General features: G+C 42.7%; 2 protein-coding genes across 7 annotated transcripts in view; one reads left to right on the top strand and one right to left on the bottom strand.

Annotated features, from left to right (window-relative positions):
• LOC135161293 (protein tiptop) overlaps nt 1–18,167 on the bottom strand; it is a 124,765-nt gene that overhangs the window by 10,208 nt on the left and 96,390 nt on the right. The window contains exon 1 of one of the 6 annotated variants that reach the window (XM_064118734.1): nt 2,624–3,442. The exons of the other annotated variants lie outside the window; for them this stretch is intronic. The gene's annotated coding sequence lies outside the window, so the exon portion shown is untranslated. Of the gene's footprint in view, nt 1–2,623; nt 3,443–18,167 lie in introns of those variants that run through there. 6 annotated transcript variants of the gene reach the window in all.
• Nucleotides 6,168–18,167, top strand: part of LOC135161295 (zinc finger protein 91-like) — a 91,881-nt gene continuing 79,881 nt past the window's right edge. Inside the window, exon 1 of the mRNA XM_064118738.1 lies at nt 6,168–6,186. The gene's annotated coding sequence lies outside the window, so the exon portion shown is untranslated. The remainder of the gene's footprint in view (nt 6,187–18,167) is intronic.

The following is an 18,167-nucleotide window of genomic DNA, read 5'->3' as shown; positions in this document are numbered from 1 at the left end:
CTTTTTTTCTCCACCGCAGAACAGAAAGCTTCCAGAAAGCGCGACGCGAAGGCACGGCGTTCGACACTCTCGAGTGACTGGCCTAGCGCACCTCCCTCCCTCCCCCCCCCCAAATCACTGGGTTGACGGCGAGTGATTTAGAACCAACCGCTATACTGTGTGAAAGATATCGGTGAACTTGTCGTTCTTCTTTCGGTTTTTTTTACGGAGAAACGTCAGTTTCAATGTTTCGATTCGGAGAAACGGGATGGGAGTAAATTAACCTTGGATAATGGATCGATGGAGGACACACTTCGACCAGAACTACTGCTACTGTAGTGCTTTCTACGATTCTCTAACAGTCTTCGTTTCTTACATAATGTACCAATGGAATTTCATTTTTATGTTCAATTTGTTAAACCTTTCCCTTTTCTTCTCAAAACAAAACTGGAAAAATATCTTCTCTCCTATTTGGAAACAAAAATATTCAAGCTGATGAAGCCGATCAGATAAACATCATTATAAATTCCTCATCATCATCATCATCATCAAAGTTGACCGTAGTTCGGCTGCTACTCGTATTTCACTATGATTTAGCACAACGACCAAGGTCAATAAGAACCCGGACTGCTTCCAACCATTGGAAAGTTTTTTTTTGCGAATGGGAGTGTATGTGGGGTGTCCCAGGGTACTGCGGGACGCGCGATGCAAAATACTCGCACGACCAGAGGGAGCTTCTCCTCTCGTTTTACTATTGGCAGGGACGCTAACAAGGCGCGCATGGCGCTCGCTTTCACGGGTAGAAAAGGTATACAGCCCGATGAACAAGGAGCCCGTGGTGTATCCGAGTGGAGGACCTGACACTCGAGAAGATCGCTGCTGCACGATATCCCCCTTGCTTCTGTCCTCGGCTCACTCAGGAGTCTCTGCTTCAGTCCAACGTAGGAGAACCCATACATTATTAGCAACGGATAACGTGGACTTAAACTTTGTTGCTGTTCTACGTTTTATATTGTTTTTTTTTTATGAATGTATTCATTTTTTGCACGTTAGTGGATGTTTCGTATATGTTTCCACGTCCAAGCACCGGGCGTAGGTTGGCACGAGGGTGGGGCAGGGGGGAGGGGTCAGGTGTACAACAAAAATTAGTCTTATCGATAAACCCTAGGCTGTTTGTATATATACGTGTAATGATTCTGAATGTTCACGACAAACATGCGCGCACGATTCGAGCTCCTGAGTGGATATATGAAGATAAGTGATATCCCCTTACCGGGGTACATGATTTATTTGTGATGCTGTGCTGCGGTGTATGTCTGGTTTAAGTCGAGGATTTTTTTTTGAGATATCGGTTAGGGTGGATGGGTAATTAAGTAGATGTTTACTATTATTTCACTGAAAGCTCTTTGGGTCTATGGAGGAATCATAATTGTGATCATGGGAAATGAATGAGAAGATTCTCAGACGCGAAACGTCAGAATTGGTTTGATGAAAAAACCAGGTGGTTCAGGTCGATGCAGATATTTGCACAGTCATCTTGAAATAACTCGGCCTTAAAATTAGTCATCTTAAAAGCACATAAATGTACAACGGATGAATATTTCGTAGAGACATGTGTCAAGCAGGATGCAGAAAAAGAATGGGATTGTAAATCTGGAGACGAAACCCAGGGGATTTTTTGAGAGACCTTGTATTCATAATTACGTGAATGTTGACTGTTTTTTCAGCCGTCCTACTTCTGGAAAAATTTTCTAGATGACGCAAATTGTACTACTCGTTGAATAATGGTGAAAACTATTCGGTGGAAATTTTAGAACACAAACAGTCTTATGGTATCAATTGAGAATCTTCGTGACCCTGAGGCTTCTGAAGGATCTCCTGAATACCTGAGATGGGTTTTAATGAGATCCGATCAGGTGCTCTGCAATTATTCGCAAAAAATGATCGTGAAATATTTCTCCATCAAATGCTTCGGTATCATGAGCACAAAAATCCCAATGACCAAATGTTTCGTACAACGCTGCTCTAGACGGGGAGCAGAAAAAATGAGATGAAATTCTGATGCAACGATTGTTGAAGGGGTTTATGGAGAAGTTTCTTGGACGTGGAGAAGGAGCATGACGGACAGGTTGGATGATGGTTTATATAGTGGAAAGGAGAAGAGATATGAAGGAGATGGACAGGCGGGATGTTAGACAGACAGGCCAACACACAGACATTCAACCAAGCCAGAGGGACGAGAAAGATGAGAGGCTTTTGCATTGTGATTCTCCCGTGGCCCAACGTCAAATGACTGACGGCTGAATCCGTTCGTCTCCATACACACATTTCGTCTCCCTTCGGCCAACTGGAAACACGGTTATATCTTGTGAAGATTAAACACACTCATGATCGCGTTCGATGGATGGTATTACCCGCTGTCGGTTCTTGTTTGAGTCATCTGAGACGACTATTGACGACTCGTTATTGTTTGACCATTTTCGTATTCGTGGACAAGTGAATATGGTTTCTATCTGTTTTTACGGTGATGGGGGAAAGAGCAAAGTTTGGTGAGTGCATTTGTCAGAATGATTTGGTGGGGGAGTTTGAAGAAAAGACTGAGTACTAAAGGTAACATCTATACTCTCCGACTCCTCTTGCCTACCTGACTGATTGACCGATGGCCCAGCCGTTATCCCAAGTCAACACTCACTCCATCAAGCCTCGGTGAGTATCTTTTCTCTTTTATTCCTCGATTCGTCAGACACTGCCTTCAACAAGGTTTAACTATAATGCATCTACATTAGGTGTATCGGTAGGATGAGATGAAATTGAATTTAGTAGATTCAAATTTATCATCGGTTATAATATGCGGACTGGAAAAATAACTTCATTCAGCCAAAGACCGATACTCTTGACAGAAGAAGACAACTTTTTATGACTGTTGTGATGAACCATCTCATTGTTGTATTCTCTAATTTTCTAGATTAACACAAAGTCCGGGCGCTAATCCTACGAGAAGATATCGCACATCATAAATTTTTGACGAAGAGTTTTTTTTCCCCGATGTGATTGTGAGATACGCGAAAGATGGAACTGGATGAACAATATTGATAGGGATTTACATCAAAGAGACAATATTGAGGAATTGATTTTTTACTCCCGCACATACAGACGTATTCCCCAACCACTTGGGCAAGATTCTCAATCGCGCACTGATCGACACACCGTGAAAGCCTCGAATCCGGCTGGGCCGATTGCTTTTCTCTCGACGAAAAGTCGCTGGATTGAGCATGATTTTAACGGGTAAAGTGTCGCGATTCAAAGATGGAGATGAGTAATCTTCCAGGATTTGTCACTTTCTCAGCATAAAAAATATTGATGCGAATGGTAAAACGTGGAGCTGCGACTAAACAAATTGTTCACCAGCCAAACACTTGATGTAAATAAATACAAAATTTCAACTTGTAAAATCTTCAATGCCACCAGTCTCCACTATATTACTAAAACAAAGAGTCGCCTTTACTCCAGATTTTTAATTGAATAAAAAAAGACATAACCGTTCCGTCTAATAGCGTGAAAATCAAAAAGTGTCACTTTATCAGTCGTAAATAACCGATGATAGATTGCCATCGCGCTATAAATCACAACAAGGGCCATTTATTTCTAAATTGGCCAGTACTTTATTATTGGACTCAATATACAACGCACTCAGCGGGTACATGCTAGCGAAAAATATTAGTTGCACATAGTGAAATGACGCAGCTGGCTTTAGTAGAGAATGAAAAGACGCTGTGAGATCGGACTGTAAGTTTTAAAGGTGGGGGGAATGACGAAGCGGCAGACGGACAGGAGTGACGGTGAGTGATGGACAGGAACTCAGTCGAGGTATTAGAGAGACAAAGAGCAATGGAGTGATAGGGGTGAGGGGGAGCAAAAAAAAGAGCATGAAAGTGCAGTGTCAAGTATCCAATATCCTTTGAGTAAAAGAGAGCGAGAGAGAAAGAGAGGAGAATTCGATTCCACCAGCTTCATCCTACTTCGAATGATTTCCATTTACCTCAGCCTTTGGATAAAAATATACAACGAGAAAAAAATTATTTCCGTGATGAATATGACTGTGATGCCAAGGCTAGGAGTGTTCGATATGTCATCGATACTCCGGAATATCGATATATTGCGATAATCATATGCTGTAAAAATTAACATGCGTGTAAACCACGTAATGAGTACCTTAGATAATCAGGATGTGGAATTGCAAGTTAGGATTATGAATATTTGGAAATTATGAAAGCTTTTCCGGGAAGTCCATATGTTCTCTTTCTGAAGTGACATCACATCCTCCAGAATATTATTTTCCTTTCTTCCTGAATATCAATCCTTATCTGAACTGAATTTTCATTCTCAGTGATATTCACACGAACTGTAAAAAAGATTGATGAAAGTCTCCACAGAAGTCGTGCATGACGATTAATCGTTCACCTTCGCATCACTGTTTACTGATCCAAAGAGACTCGGGCTGTATTAAATACCGAGTGTACAAGGCCTGACCAATAATAAACGTGCAAAAGAGAAGCAAATCCGGTGACGGAATGATGGATGAAGCCCAACGTCCGTTCGTCGAAACTGTCCACATTGGATGGGGAGCAGAGAGGACATACACAAGAGACAGTGTGATGATCGATGCATTGGGCTCCTTAGGTAGGCAAAATCTCCACAACTCGTTCTCTAACCAGATCCGCCTCTCACCCCTCATTCACTGATAAGAGTTGTCTTACAAACGTCAGCTGTGCCCAGTCCAGGGCATGAGTGTACTTCACGGAAGTCATGTCTTTTGACGACAACCAACGACGTGAAATGCGATTAATGCTTGCACAACTCGTCGAAGGAGTTTGAGATGCTGCCAAGTGGAGTTATAAACACAAAAGAATGAAAAAGCGAAATCGAGTAATCCCACTGATGGCATTGCTGCACCTAGACATGGCATATGCATGTGCCACCAGTCTGTATGTGTGTAAGTGTGTCTCCGTTTTAGTCGATAGGAGTGATAGGTTGCTGGAATATATGACTATTGAGTTGAATCGTAGCAGGTGTCACGAATCGGAAGAAGAAGCCTTGGTAATACTCGTCCGTTGCGAGCCCAGGACGTATAGGAATTGCACCGAGTGAGAGAGGGAGGGAGAAAGTGAGTGGTGAAGAAGGGTGAGTTGCGGGGGAGGGAATGAGAGTGAAGTGACAAGAGGGAACGCCTTCATCACGATGTCCGTCAACTCTGGCTCTCCTTCCTTTCTCGTTCTCTTCTCACAACTGGCATACCCCGACACTCCGGGCTTCTCCTTGCACTTTCCGTCACGCTGTCTTTCTACGTGTCAGTCTTCTACGACCGACTGCCGTACAGTCGGTCTCCGTGACAACAATAATTGTCAGCGAAGTAACGTCTCTTCACGTCCTGGGGACTTCGGGCTACGACGAACGACATCAGAGAGTAGATGGGTGGCGTTGGGGGGTGAGAGGGGGGAGGGAGAAATGGAGAGATGATGCTGGGTTACAGCAGTGAAGGACGGGATGGATAATTCAGCGTGGGCGAGTGGGGGAAAATGAGGGGAGTTATTAGGAAGATACTCGAAAGAAATTAATGACTTGGAATTTTCGGAGATAATTGTATAATTGTACTTTAAATATTGATATGAGGTATGAGGGGAAGTGTCATTCCACTAAAAAATCAGGATGTTGTGAAAGAAATTGGAGTCCCTCGATTGGACATCACAAGACGGAATTCGTTACATCTGCCAATCCTTCAACGGATTTTCAACCAGACACATATCACACCAGTTGACACAAGTTCGCCATAAAATCGATACACATTCCTAAGATCCTGTCACACTGAAGAGCATTGCACTGAAGTATCATGAAGGTGGAGTTTATTATGGATGTTGTGAGAGAGATACCGTTTGCCACTAACAGCTTAGCCACGATCGTATTTGAAAGAGTATCCAACGATGCCAAAAATAGATACCCTGGTGAGCGAAGCGAGGGCCGACGCACCGATCCGTTCTAATAAATATTGTGTCAACATAAATAAGCTAGTCTTGACGGAGGCCTCAGCGGAGTGGATTCGGAGAGGGTGAGAGGAGCCGGAAGCGTTGAGTAGAAGCAGAGAGTACATGTCTAAAGACTGACGGACGCTTGATGTACACAACGACAGGTGCATTCACTTTAGCTCATACGGTAATTCTCAGTGTAAACCTATAGCATCGTCTTTAATTTGAATGGGTAACTATTCGTAAGTGGCTTTGTATACACTTAAGAATCATTACTTTCTCACACTCAACGAGATGATGTAGCTTATTGTCAAACAAGTTGCCTAAGACAAGCCATTCCCCAGACGTGATTGAGTTAACTCTCCAACTTCGCAATGACGTGAAAAGTTTTCCTCTTAATATAACCCTGAACTGATGAAAATCAATTGCAATTCAACCATTTCTGTCACCTTTTCATGCAATCAATCAATCAGCCGTGTCAGAATCTAACAGACGCTCCAGTGAAATCACAGAGAACAGAAAGTTGGGATACTAAAACCGACGTAGGAACAGATTTATGCGACACACATGCGGCAAACCGTATAACTCACTCGATCGCCCATAATATCCTCCCCCGGAGTCTCCCAATCTCCTTTTCACTCGCACATCTCTTCTTCATACTCGTTATTACCTTCAATCCCCTTAACCCTCCCCCCTCCTCTCCGCCCGCTATCCTGCTCAATCTCTCCGCGCTCTTTCTGGCTCGCGTGATCCTCTGCAAAAGCCTAGCTTCGGCCATCAGTGAGACGGACAAACCAACACAAACCCAGATACTTTTACTCTCATACACAATATTTATTACGTATCGGGATTATGTGCCTCCAGTGGTTCTCATCTCTATAATGAACGGATGAGATAGAGTCTCGAGAGAATTGAGGATATTGCTCTGGATTCTCGTGTAAAAAAAATTTTGTTCGCTGAAGGTTTTTCAGTAATTTTCCGAAAAATGGTCGAAACACTATTAATTTGAAAAATATTTTTCATACGACTCTTCCAGATGAGTATTTCAAAATGAAATACTTATCCTGGTCTTCCCAGAATATACCGAAGAATCTCTCCTGATCGCCAGGCAGATCTCCTGAAGATCTTTTGATGATTTTTCTGAATATTCTTCAACGATCTGCGGGAAACCAAAAAATTTCTATCCAGATCTTGTTCATGAACAATGTTATTGACTTTCTAATATTAAAATTACGCGAAATGCGTCTGCCCGCGTGTTGAGTCACACTGGATCGCACCTCGGTTTGACAGTCCAAGCTGGTCAGACCATAACAACGACCCCGAAGGAGGATGGAAGGGGAAGGGGTCCCTTCTTTTTTTTCACTACCTCCCCTCCCGATGATGTTCATACGTGTGTACTTCTGTGTAACATCGCACACAAACATTTAACAGTTACGGGTATAACACCCGCAGACTCGGTAGCCGTAGCATTATATATCGTGAGCAGAGAGGAGAAGTAATTTATAGTTGCAATAATTTATTGGGTACCATGGGGGTTTATACTTGCCTGACGCGTAGCCATCCGTCACCGTCAGTGACGTCACCTCCCTCCGCAACATAATGACTACCTACGTCGCCAGGCTGTATATTCCAGTGGATTCTACATCATCTACTGATATTCACAACTGCAGAGCAGTTATTTTCAGGATAAAATTCAATGGAATTAACGGATTTGTAATTTAAAAGTATTCTAGGGCTTGGCTAGGCTCGCTAGGCGAGCCTCTAGATTCCATTTATCGTGATGATCGACATTTCTGATTCTCCACAACATCTTCGTCCAAGTGAATCAGACTGTTGGAAGCAAAAGGGAGGGGCCCGGGGGGGGGGTGGCATGAAAGGAACAAGGCGACTGATCGGAGAGAGGGGGAGCCCCAAGGATCCGACTGGAAATGACGTTGACGGGCGTTTGTCACTGTCCTTGGCAAATAATATCCAATGCAGGCCTCCAAGATATAACTGTAGTCATATCCACCCACTGGCTCACCCTACATAAACCCTACCCGACTATCTCCTATTGCTACAATAAACGCAAACTGTGAAAGCGTTGAGCGGACACGATATAATGCCGACCCACTCGTGTTTACGCGATGAGAGATGGTTGTCAGCTGTACTGCCTTCTGATCGTGGCGCACTTGACGATGTGACGCCTAGGCTAATTGCGATTATCTGTGGACAAAGATTGTGATGAGTGCTAATGGTACGAACAGCAGTTTTTTTAGCAATCGATGAGTGCTGGTGAAAGCAAAAAGAGATTAGGTGGCGAAATGGTCAAATCTGAGGGGGAATAATTCGACTGCGAGTTGTTTCAGGAAAAAATGTCTATGGTCACTCACTTGCGAGATATGTAAAAATTATGAAAACTAAATCGATCGATCAAAGCATTCGGTACAAATGTGCTGCGATTTGGAATAACCACTCCGCATCCAAAAATAGCGAATTCGAGAATTCAGTATTGGCCACTTTGCTCCCAAATTAGGCCTGCAAAATTCGTTGTTCCCCTCAGCCAACAACTCCGCCAGTTCACTCGAGTTCAACTAGGGGTTGACTTCACCCTCCTCCTTCTCCACCCTCCCAAGTGCCAAGTGAATGATTCCAAGAGAGATAAAACTCACGTAGGAAGGAGAACAAGACCTGTACAGGGGAGCGTCTAAGGCGCGGATGTCTTGGCGACAGCCGTCAATCGATTGTCAACCGGGTCAGCCAGCCAACCTAACCTGGTTATACCATTTTCCCTCTCCATCACATCTCGCGTTCTCTCCCTCTCTCTCTCTCTCTTGCCGACAGGATGCACGCAACCCCTCGAACGAAGTTAACTCTAGCACTCGGGCGTTCTCATCTTGATCTCATCCGCGAACAAGCCATTCTGAAATTGCCCAAAATGCAAGGGTCCACTCAATAATTATTGATCATCGTCAGAGGATAGCGACGAGAGGAGAATCGTAATCGTGTCCTAATGTCTACCTGAAGGAGAAACTCTCGTCTTTAAAGTAACGCAGGGTTGATTCAATCTTGACCCTTTTTGGCTATTGCTTCTTCGAATTTCGTCCTAAAGTCGTAAAAGCCTCGGGTTTATCATTAGACATCTTCCGCTCATCTCTCTTATAAATCTCTCTCGGCTCTTTCTGTCTCACCAGAAACATGATTTTTATAGTTTCACAGAAATTTATTCAGGAGATAAATGAATGACAGACAGGACTGATAAATATTTGGAGTAGATCACTTCTTGGAATAGGTTATCCGCGATCAATGAAGTTCATTGAAATTCGTCATGTAAATTTAATCCGGTGATGCTCACGTCCTGTGACAACTTTATGAGGTCATCATCGAAGGATTTAGTATTTAAGGATTCATGTTAAAATATTCGTGCTTTAGCGTCATTGACGTCTGAGACAGTTCAATTTCGGGAAAATCACGTCGATGGTTAAGAGATAATATCATATGTATCAAACGGGATCGCATCTAAAGGCTGGAAGAAGCGGCTCCTTCAACTATGATGAGGATAGGGGAAAAAAGTAGTTATTCGGTGGAGAAAAGTTAATGAGTCCCGGACGCTGGATGACGAGCTGTCTCCTGAAGTGACGCGACCGATTTCCCCCACCAAGTTAGAGTCAAATAGGGGAGTCCAATCCTCTTCATACCCCCGAACGTCGACCCGATATCAAGGCTGTCATGCGACAGATCAATGCCGTGAAACGACGACGACGTCTGGGGCGTCCACCGAAGCGACGTCTCTTGCTCGGACGGACGCGTGGACAACTAAACCGTTTGAACGGTTTCGATTCGAGTGTGTCCCTCAATGTCAGGAGAATATTAATCAACGTCTTCGCCATTGGCCCGTGTCGATAGACAGATTTTTTAGGAATAAATCAGCAAATTCGAGCGCACATTTGAATGGAAAAATTGAGACATGCTGTAGCCTCTTCCTTGATCCTGTCATCCTAACCTGGGAATCAATCCGGTATTCAACACACATGTTGCGCTTTTTCTGGAATTAGAAATGATGAACAGTCGGCCATCGACAACTTCGCTAATATCTGTTGTCCCATCTCGTGATTCTCGATTAAATCCGTATCCTGGAGAAGAAGAGGACGACCCCTCATTGCATATTCAATGAAAACCGGGGAGATTTTGTCTTGAAACTCACATGCTCTCCTCTTTTTACATGTCAGTAGAACACTCCATCTGCCCAACCATTCACTCTCACGAAGGATCCTTACTGCATATTCTGCTCCTCCTGGATATCGTTCTTTGGGCACTTTATTGGTTTCCACGTGGACTACCCCTCACTCTCGCGAGAGAGCGCACGCAAATCCATGGCAAACGACTCGACGCCAAGTTATTTGTGCTGAGATGCTCGAGACCCCCTCGAGAATTCGTCCAACACTTCATCCCTCTCCTTCCACCCACCCGCCTTAGCCACACAGTTCTTTTTTGTACTTGCGACGTGAACCGTTTCAGCTGTCACGTTTTCCGCTGGTGGGATAGTAGTGGCAGGGTCACCCCCAGTTTTCCTTCACCACCGGTGAATGCTTGCATTCCAGGCGTTTTTCAGATCGCCGACTTGTCCTGGAGTGAAAATGATAGTGGTGAGGAGAAGACGAATCAAGAAGAAAAGTCTCTAGCTTTCCAAAAGATATCACTGATTTTTTTTCATGTTTTCACCTCTGCTTATTATATGCCTAACTCACAGACTGGCATGAACCCCATGATGCTTCTGATCTCGTGGAAACATATGTATTGTAGAAAACTCATCCCCAAACGGTGCGGATTTTTTTGCTGATAATAGACAATTTCAAGAATGAACGTCTATTCTGTATTTTTCCGTGGCCTGTCTAATGCAATTCTGTTCATAAAATTACAAGACAGTTTTCTTCTATATCATCAAAACAAATTAGGGGTAGTTTCCCCCCCGCCCCTGTTGGATGCTTTGGATTAGTCATCAACTGCAGTTTCCATGACTTCTCATGAATTCAATTGCTGTAGCGAATCTTCAGCTGGTCAAGTTCGGAGACAAATTTTCCATTTAAAACCGCACGTTAAAAAATGAGAAAAAATACGTGTCCCATATACTTTTGAATCCTTCACAACATATAAGAGTTTGATCGGAATCAGAGCGAGGGATCAGACCAAAACATCTACTCGTCCTCGTGAAAACTGTACGGTTGATCAAATATTTGAATCATTAAAAACGCACCATAAAAATTCACTACCAGCGATTCTAAAATTAATGACTGACCTCAAAATACATTTCCGGGTTCCATTTATTTGCCAATCGTCGAAGGAAATCCGCGTTCAACGTGAATTAGAAGGGGTCAAAACTATACGAAACAGGGTGGAGCACTGGGAGCACCAAGAGAACGGTGGAGCAAGAGGAGAGGGGTTGTTTCATCTGTCACCTGCAGACACCGCCTTCCTTTCCGTCATCGTCCCTCTCTCACTCGTCTGACCCGTGTGCCCCTTCCCATCGTTTCTCCCCCCCCTCCCCCTCTCCCCTCTCGCCACCACTGCTTTTGCCCCTTTAATAATAACAACAATAGGAGCTTGGACCAACGACGGACGTTGGGTTTGCTTGGCGTCGCGGCATGTGCCAGGCGAGTGGGTGAGTGGAGGAGTGAGTTGGTGAGTCGAGTGAGGAGGAAAATAGGGGGAGGGAATGAGAGCTTGGACGGAACGGGTCACAAGACGGCCGTGTCACGTCCGCCAGCAGCCTCAACCCATTCTCGACAGGTTTCACCCTCGCATCTCGCTCACTCACCCTCCTGTCTCCCTCTCTCGTTTGAGCAGTGGTAAACTCGTCGTCCTCCTTCCACAAACCTCCGTACCTTTTACTACGTCTGTATGTCCGTCCGCCTTGTCTCTACTGCTGGACCCTTATTACACGTCGCACGGGTCAACTTCATCAGAGAGATGTCGTCCTACACCTACAACGCCCCGGCCAACATTAACATACCACTGGGTGGGGAAAGAGGGGGTGAGTATTTCCACGGATTTGCGGGGTAGTTTTGTTGGAGGACGGGTGCCAATGGCTTTCAATTAAAACTCCGCAAGGGGAATTGCGAATCGGAAATTCGGGTGGGGTAGATCATTTTTAGTGATTAGATTTTAGTCGGGTGGAGGGATAATTGTGAAGAGACAGTTTTGCTGATGAAAGTCTTGGATATTTTGGCTTTAAAGGATAAATCAAAATACAATTTTCGAGAATATCTTTCTCCGTGTGATATTCATCCCTTTAAAACTGGAAAGATGTAACAAACTTACGATTCACGAGTCGGATTTATTCACGACTAATGATTTTTTTCCCCTCCATCAAGTACATCTAAGTGTCTCATTACTCACGTTTAAAATTTCGATAAAATAAACCAACTGCAGACCTCTCACACCTGATAAGATTTAATATTCCCTCTTTATCAACCTCATTTACCTATTTGTTCGATTGTTAAAAAGGGCAGTTTATTGTTCATATTCAGGCATTCATTTTATATTAAATCGATTAAACTCATCAGCACGTGAACTGTACATGAAAGCAACACATGAAACAAACTTCTCTACATCCCCCTACCCTTCACCCTCCAATCCCCAGTAACAATGATGACGCCAACAGGATGGTTTGAATTATTTTTTCATGAGCCACTGTGATTTTAACGAGTCAACTCTATACGCCTCCAGGGTTAATACAACCTATTTGGTTTGTGTATGCGAACAGTGAACGATGCTGAGTGGTGAGGGAGTGAGGTGGAAGAGGATGAGGGGGGGGGGGGGTTAAAATTCACCCCGCGTAATTTCATTTGATTTCATAACTTTACCGAGAGTCCGACAAACCGAAAGCCCCCTTTTTGCACCCTTTTTAGTCATGATTTCACAAAGGGCAGGAGAATTGAACAGTTAGTGTTTGCATTTTCATGGAGTCTGCGTTGCCCTCCGGGTCGATCGGTTAACCCCCCTTCCCCACGCCCCTCAGTCCCATCCCCCAACCTGCTCATTACCCTCTTTTATGCATATACACATTGCTCGTAATGATCAGTCATAACGAGTGTCCTCATCGTGTCAAATTATTCCTCGATAATGAACCGAGTTAAACTCTACACGCATTCTATCAATTGAATGTTATCGACAGTACGGGGATGTGAATATTTTTATTTTGAAGAGCTTTTTTCTGATATTGTTATTAATAATCTGTCGTTGCTAATAACTCACTGGAAGATTTGATTTGTAAAGGTCTTCAGCAAAAATTATTCAGTCCGGGAACTAAAAAAATTCCATTTCCATCACTCTTGATTTAACTGGATGGTCATGTCAGAGTCGGCTCGAATCTTAATTGAGCGCGATGTTTAAAAAAAATATTAAGAGAGAAGAAGCAGTCCTGATCACTCCGATAATGATTTCACACTGATACTCGCAGGCGAAATGAAGACACAGATAAACCCGGCCAAATAAATCAGTGAAAATTACAGCTGGCTAATAGGTTGTACGCAGGTGCTTACGTGAAGCTTCGTCAGATTTACAAGATTCTCCCGGAAGCCGATTATAGGAAATTCGAAATAAGAATAAAAGAGATAAGGGAGAGGGGTCACAAGATGGGATCGTTTATTAATTCCTTATCGTTCGGGCGAACCCTTGTCGAATAAACAAGTGGCTACGCCCGTGTAAATAAGCAAGTGTATCGCGATATACGAGGGGCAAAGGGGGGGAGAGGGAGGTGAGAGAGGAGAGTATAACGTACAACGAGAGAGTGTGCGAGACTAACGAGGGGAGGCAACGGCCGAGTTCATTAGCAATAACCGGGCAAGGCTCTGAACGATAATTAACTTGGTCTCGGCCGCGGCCTCGGCTTTTGCCTTCTACATAACAGTTGGGAAAGGTGGGGTGAGGGCGGAGGATTGGTGGAATTTACTGGTGAAATGACGCAGCTGAGAGTCACCCATCATTCCTTGGCTGATATTGGCGGATAATGGGAAATGTTGGAAATGATAGACACGAAAAAAACCCTTGTCACGAATTGATACGGCGAATACCTGGAAATGAGACGGTAATAATTATCAATGGTGGGTTGAGATGATAAAAAGGCTCGTGTGGTGGGTGATGTCTCTCAAAATCCAAAATCCTCAGTCATTCATGATTCTCATCTATGATGCGATCCTATCAATGGCGAAGGGGTAGAATGAAATAAGTCAGCTTTGACTTAGGTGGGTATCGCTCAGTTTTTAATCGATATCTCGAAATCTAAAGAAAGTAGCGGCAATTTTATCATAACCTTTTTTGTAGAGAAAATTGAGGACTACAACAAATGTTATTACGAGCATTTCACTTTTTTCGGTAGATTCGGAGATATTACTCAAATACTAGACGCAGGGATGAGTCAAGTTTTTCTTGTTTTACTGATGCTGCTTCGGAACCACTGAAGGTCACTACACTTCAACATTTTTTTTCGTGAATTTAAATACTAAATATTGAGCAAATAATATTAATTATATTAATATCATTTAGATCACAAGTTGAATGGAGTACGACTTGGGAACGGAAATGAAAATATAATTATTGCTTAGATTAAAAACAAAAATTGCTGGCGATGTAGAGAATTAGCTGATTATATTCTTTATTTATATTTTTAAAACCTTTACCACCCCATTATTGTCCTCGATATACCTGGTGGACCTGTACTCTTCGGTTTTTTACCACCCAAAAGGTAATCCAATCGTGTTCGCTGATTGAATTATTAATTGGATGACGCGAATGGTCGGGGTCACACGCGTATATTTCTCTATCTCTCTCAACCAATTACCGACTCCTCTGGTCAACCTGGGTCACGTCGCACTGTGTGCTACACTGGTACAACTCCACCACTTCAGTTTTATTTCATTTTTCGATTCATGTTTAAATAATAAAAATTGTTTCAATGGAATAAAAGTACTGATGCGTTATATTGACTCGCTCCCGTTGAGGTAATTTAGGATATTGAATTTAAAAATCGCAGGGGAGGAGGGGATTTATTATGCGAGTGGGGGGATACGATAAATTGCACTGGTGTACCGTAAATAATCAAGCGCGGGAATGGAAATTAAACGAATTTCGAGAGTGATGAAATGACGGGAAATATTTTATTTTTTATTATTTTAGTTTTTGAATTTAATTTATAAGTCGAATGGATGAAAATAAAAATGTATAAATCAAAGGCGACGTTGAATATAAGTAAATAAACTAACTCCTCAGAATTCCAAACATTTAAAAAACAATATAAATTGGCAAACCTTCGTTTGACGAATATTATCCATAATAGACGAACTACTTGATATAGATAGAAACAAAAAGTAAATAAATCAATTGTTATCACCTGTTATTTGAATAAAACATCTCACCTTCCAGGGTTAAAATAAAATTAAAATCATTTCCATTCCACAACAGCGATAAAAAAGTAAATGATTCAGAGGTCGACGGGACAAAAATGAAATTATGATTGGAGTTGAATGCAAATAAATGTCCATCGAGTTCACCTTGAGGCGAATCGAGAGACATCTCCGATCGAGAAATATGATCGACGCAGTGACCAAACGAGTTAAGTGGACATATGTCGCGCACATCTCGATTTAACTAGTGATGGCTTGAAAAATACATCATCGGAGACAGCAGAAAACGGAAAGACGAGACGTGTCGGAAAGGAAAAGAAGAAGATGAAAGTGTACAAAGTACATATGCCCTCATCTCGCCAATGCGAGAGAATCGTTGTGGACGAGCGAGACAGAAATGAGGTGCAGTGTACGGTCCGAATAACTTGGAAAGTGTCAGAACGATAATCTGACGCTGGCAACATGATGGACAGGACAGACAGTTCACTCAACCTTCTCTCCCCGCGCTGTGTTTTGCCTCCTCCGGGTAGAGCTGCGTCTTCCACTCAGAAGAGAAATGTGAAGAAAAAGAAATGGAGTGAGAGGGAAAGGGGGGGCAATGGGAGAAAAAATTTGGAGGGTGGAGGGACAACAGGTAAGATGAGAGTGGATGCAATTACGGGGTTTTTAATGCCGGCGAAAGGATTTTCTGGCGGAGATGATCCTCGTGTCGAGGGGACTCGTGAAAAAAAAAATTGAAATTTCATGGAGAGTTTGGCGGCTCTCAGGGGAGCGGTGGTAAATTTTTTTCTGCGAAATGAAATCGTGAAGTTGGAATTTTTAAAGGATATTATGGTGAATTGGAAATTTTTCGCGCATTTTTTCCCTGTCTCCACGTGAAAAATTTCCACCATGGGGACATGGTAAAATGGACTCATTTTGGGCTGATCCAGAAGAATTCACGTGTCACCACTGGAATTTTCATCCAAAATTCCGGTGCTAGCAGGTGGATTTCTCTGGATTCCTCTAAATTTCGAAACAATTCCATCAAAAGAGACTGCATTTCCACAATTTTGAAGAAATTCTCCGAATGTACAAGGGAACTTGACAATCTCCATTCATTATCACCTAATAATTCATATAAATAAAATAATTGTCACGTTTTTGTCCTTAAAAAATGAAGGTTACGAGCATTTTAAGAGAAACTGGCAATTCCGTTGACTCTTTCCTGCAAAATCGAATGGATAATTTTTTTCGGAATCCCCGAATCGCTAATTTATTATCAAAACCAGCCATATTCGAGGATAAAATCAACGTTCCACTTGTTTTCACAGTGATATCCAAAAATATTGGAAGAGAAAAAAAATTGAATACAACCACAAATTCTTTTCCTCCTATTTCCATAGTCGCGGCAACAGGTTAGTTGCCACGTCACTAAGCGAAAATGTGACACATTTTTGTCCGCGGAGAAATGAAAAGCCCGAGACAGCCTCAGACAACTAATATTTTCGTTCTTTTGTTGCGTTTCGTGGCAATTCGCCTGCTCTCCACGTTCGCAACAAATTTTCGGGCTAATTATTCTTTGGGAAATAGCGAGAGGACGGGGGGATGAGGTAGATAGAGCTGTAACGTCGGTGGATTAAAATGCCGGGAGTCGAGAATCGAGGAGACTATTCCAACAGGAGAGGGACACGTCAAGCCGCGGGGGCTTTGTACATAACAATACTTGGATATTTCTTCTCCATTAAACAGCAAAACATTTTGTTGCGTTTCGCACGTATATTTTTTGTTCCCACGGCGTCACGCCCATTGCAAAATCCTTCATTACGTCTAATATTTTCTGACTGCAGGAGTGAGTATTTAATCCCGGAGTATAGAAAAAGCATTTCAATTTTTCGACAAAAAAAATCAAGGGGAGATAATGATTTAAGGAAAGAATTTCTAAAACTGTAGGATCGATGTCGGCTCAGCGTTGGCGTCCGGCTGGTCCAATGTTGGCTCAACGTTGGTGCAAGAATAATTGGGTGAACTATTCACTCTGAGAATCCAAAAATCGTTGGCTTGAGATATTTTGCAGCAGAAAAATTATAAGATGAAATTGCCATAGCATTTTGCCAAGAGTATATGGATATATTATGGGCACAACAGTCGTCCTCAGTTATATATATGAATTAACTCGCAAATAAAAAAAAATCTTCGAAGAAAAAATTGTAATACTAAAATATGCCTTTCCCATTCGTAAACTTGATCATCAGCCAATTAAATAGCAATAATCCCGTCATATTTGCCACAAACAACGGCAATAAAAAAAAAGCCTGTAAACTTTATTGTTACTACCCCTGATATTTCAAAGGAATTCACAAATACCACATATTGTGTGTGTAGCCACATTTTGACTCCCTCATTGAGCAAAGATTCGAACATCCTGAATACATAAAACCCGCCTTATGGTATAAGGTGAAAGATGAAGGGACGAGTGTCGGTGGGCCATTTGGTTGCATTTTACGGCGGCATTAAGCTTCTCTTAAATGACGCACGTAAAGTGCCCTCTCTCACTCCCTCTACTGCTAACCACACGGTACACACTCGTGGGCCCACGACATTCTGCATTACACAACGTTTCAATGGGGGAATGTTAACCAAGGGTGATATAAAAATTATGCAACAATGCATTTATTCGTGGGACAAATGCATTTTAAAATCTTTATGTGTTTTTATTTCCTCGTGGAAACTTTGTAGTCGTTTAAATTCAACTTTTCGATTTATACGTGACACACTCTACCCTAAATCACCTTCTCCCCCTCGAATA

This window comes from Diachasmimorpha longicaudata, chromosome 4 (assembly GCF_034640455.1).
Source record: "Diachasmimorpha longicaudata isolate KC_UGA_2023 chromosome 4, iyDiaLong2, whole genome shotgun sequence".
NCBI lineage: Eukaryota > Metazoa > Arthropoda > Insecta > Hymenoptera > Braconidae > Diachasmimorpha > Diachasmimorpha longicaudata.
This window is presented reverse-complemented; position numbering and strand designations above follow the sequence as displayed.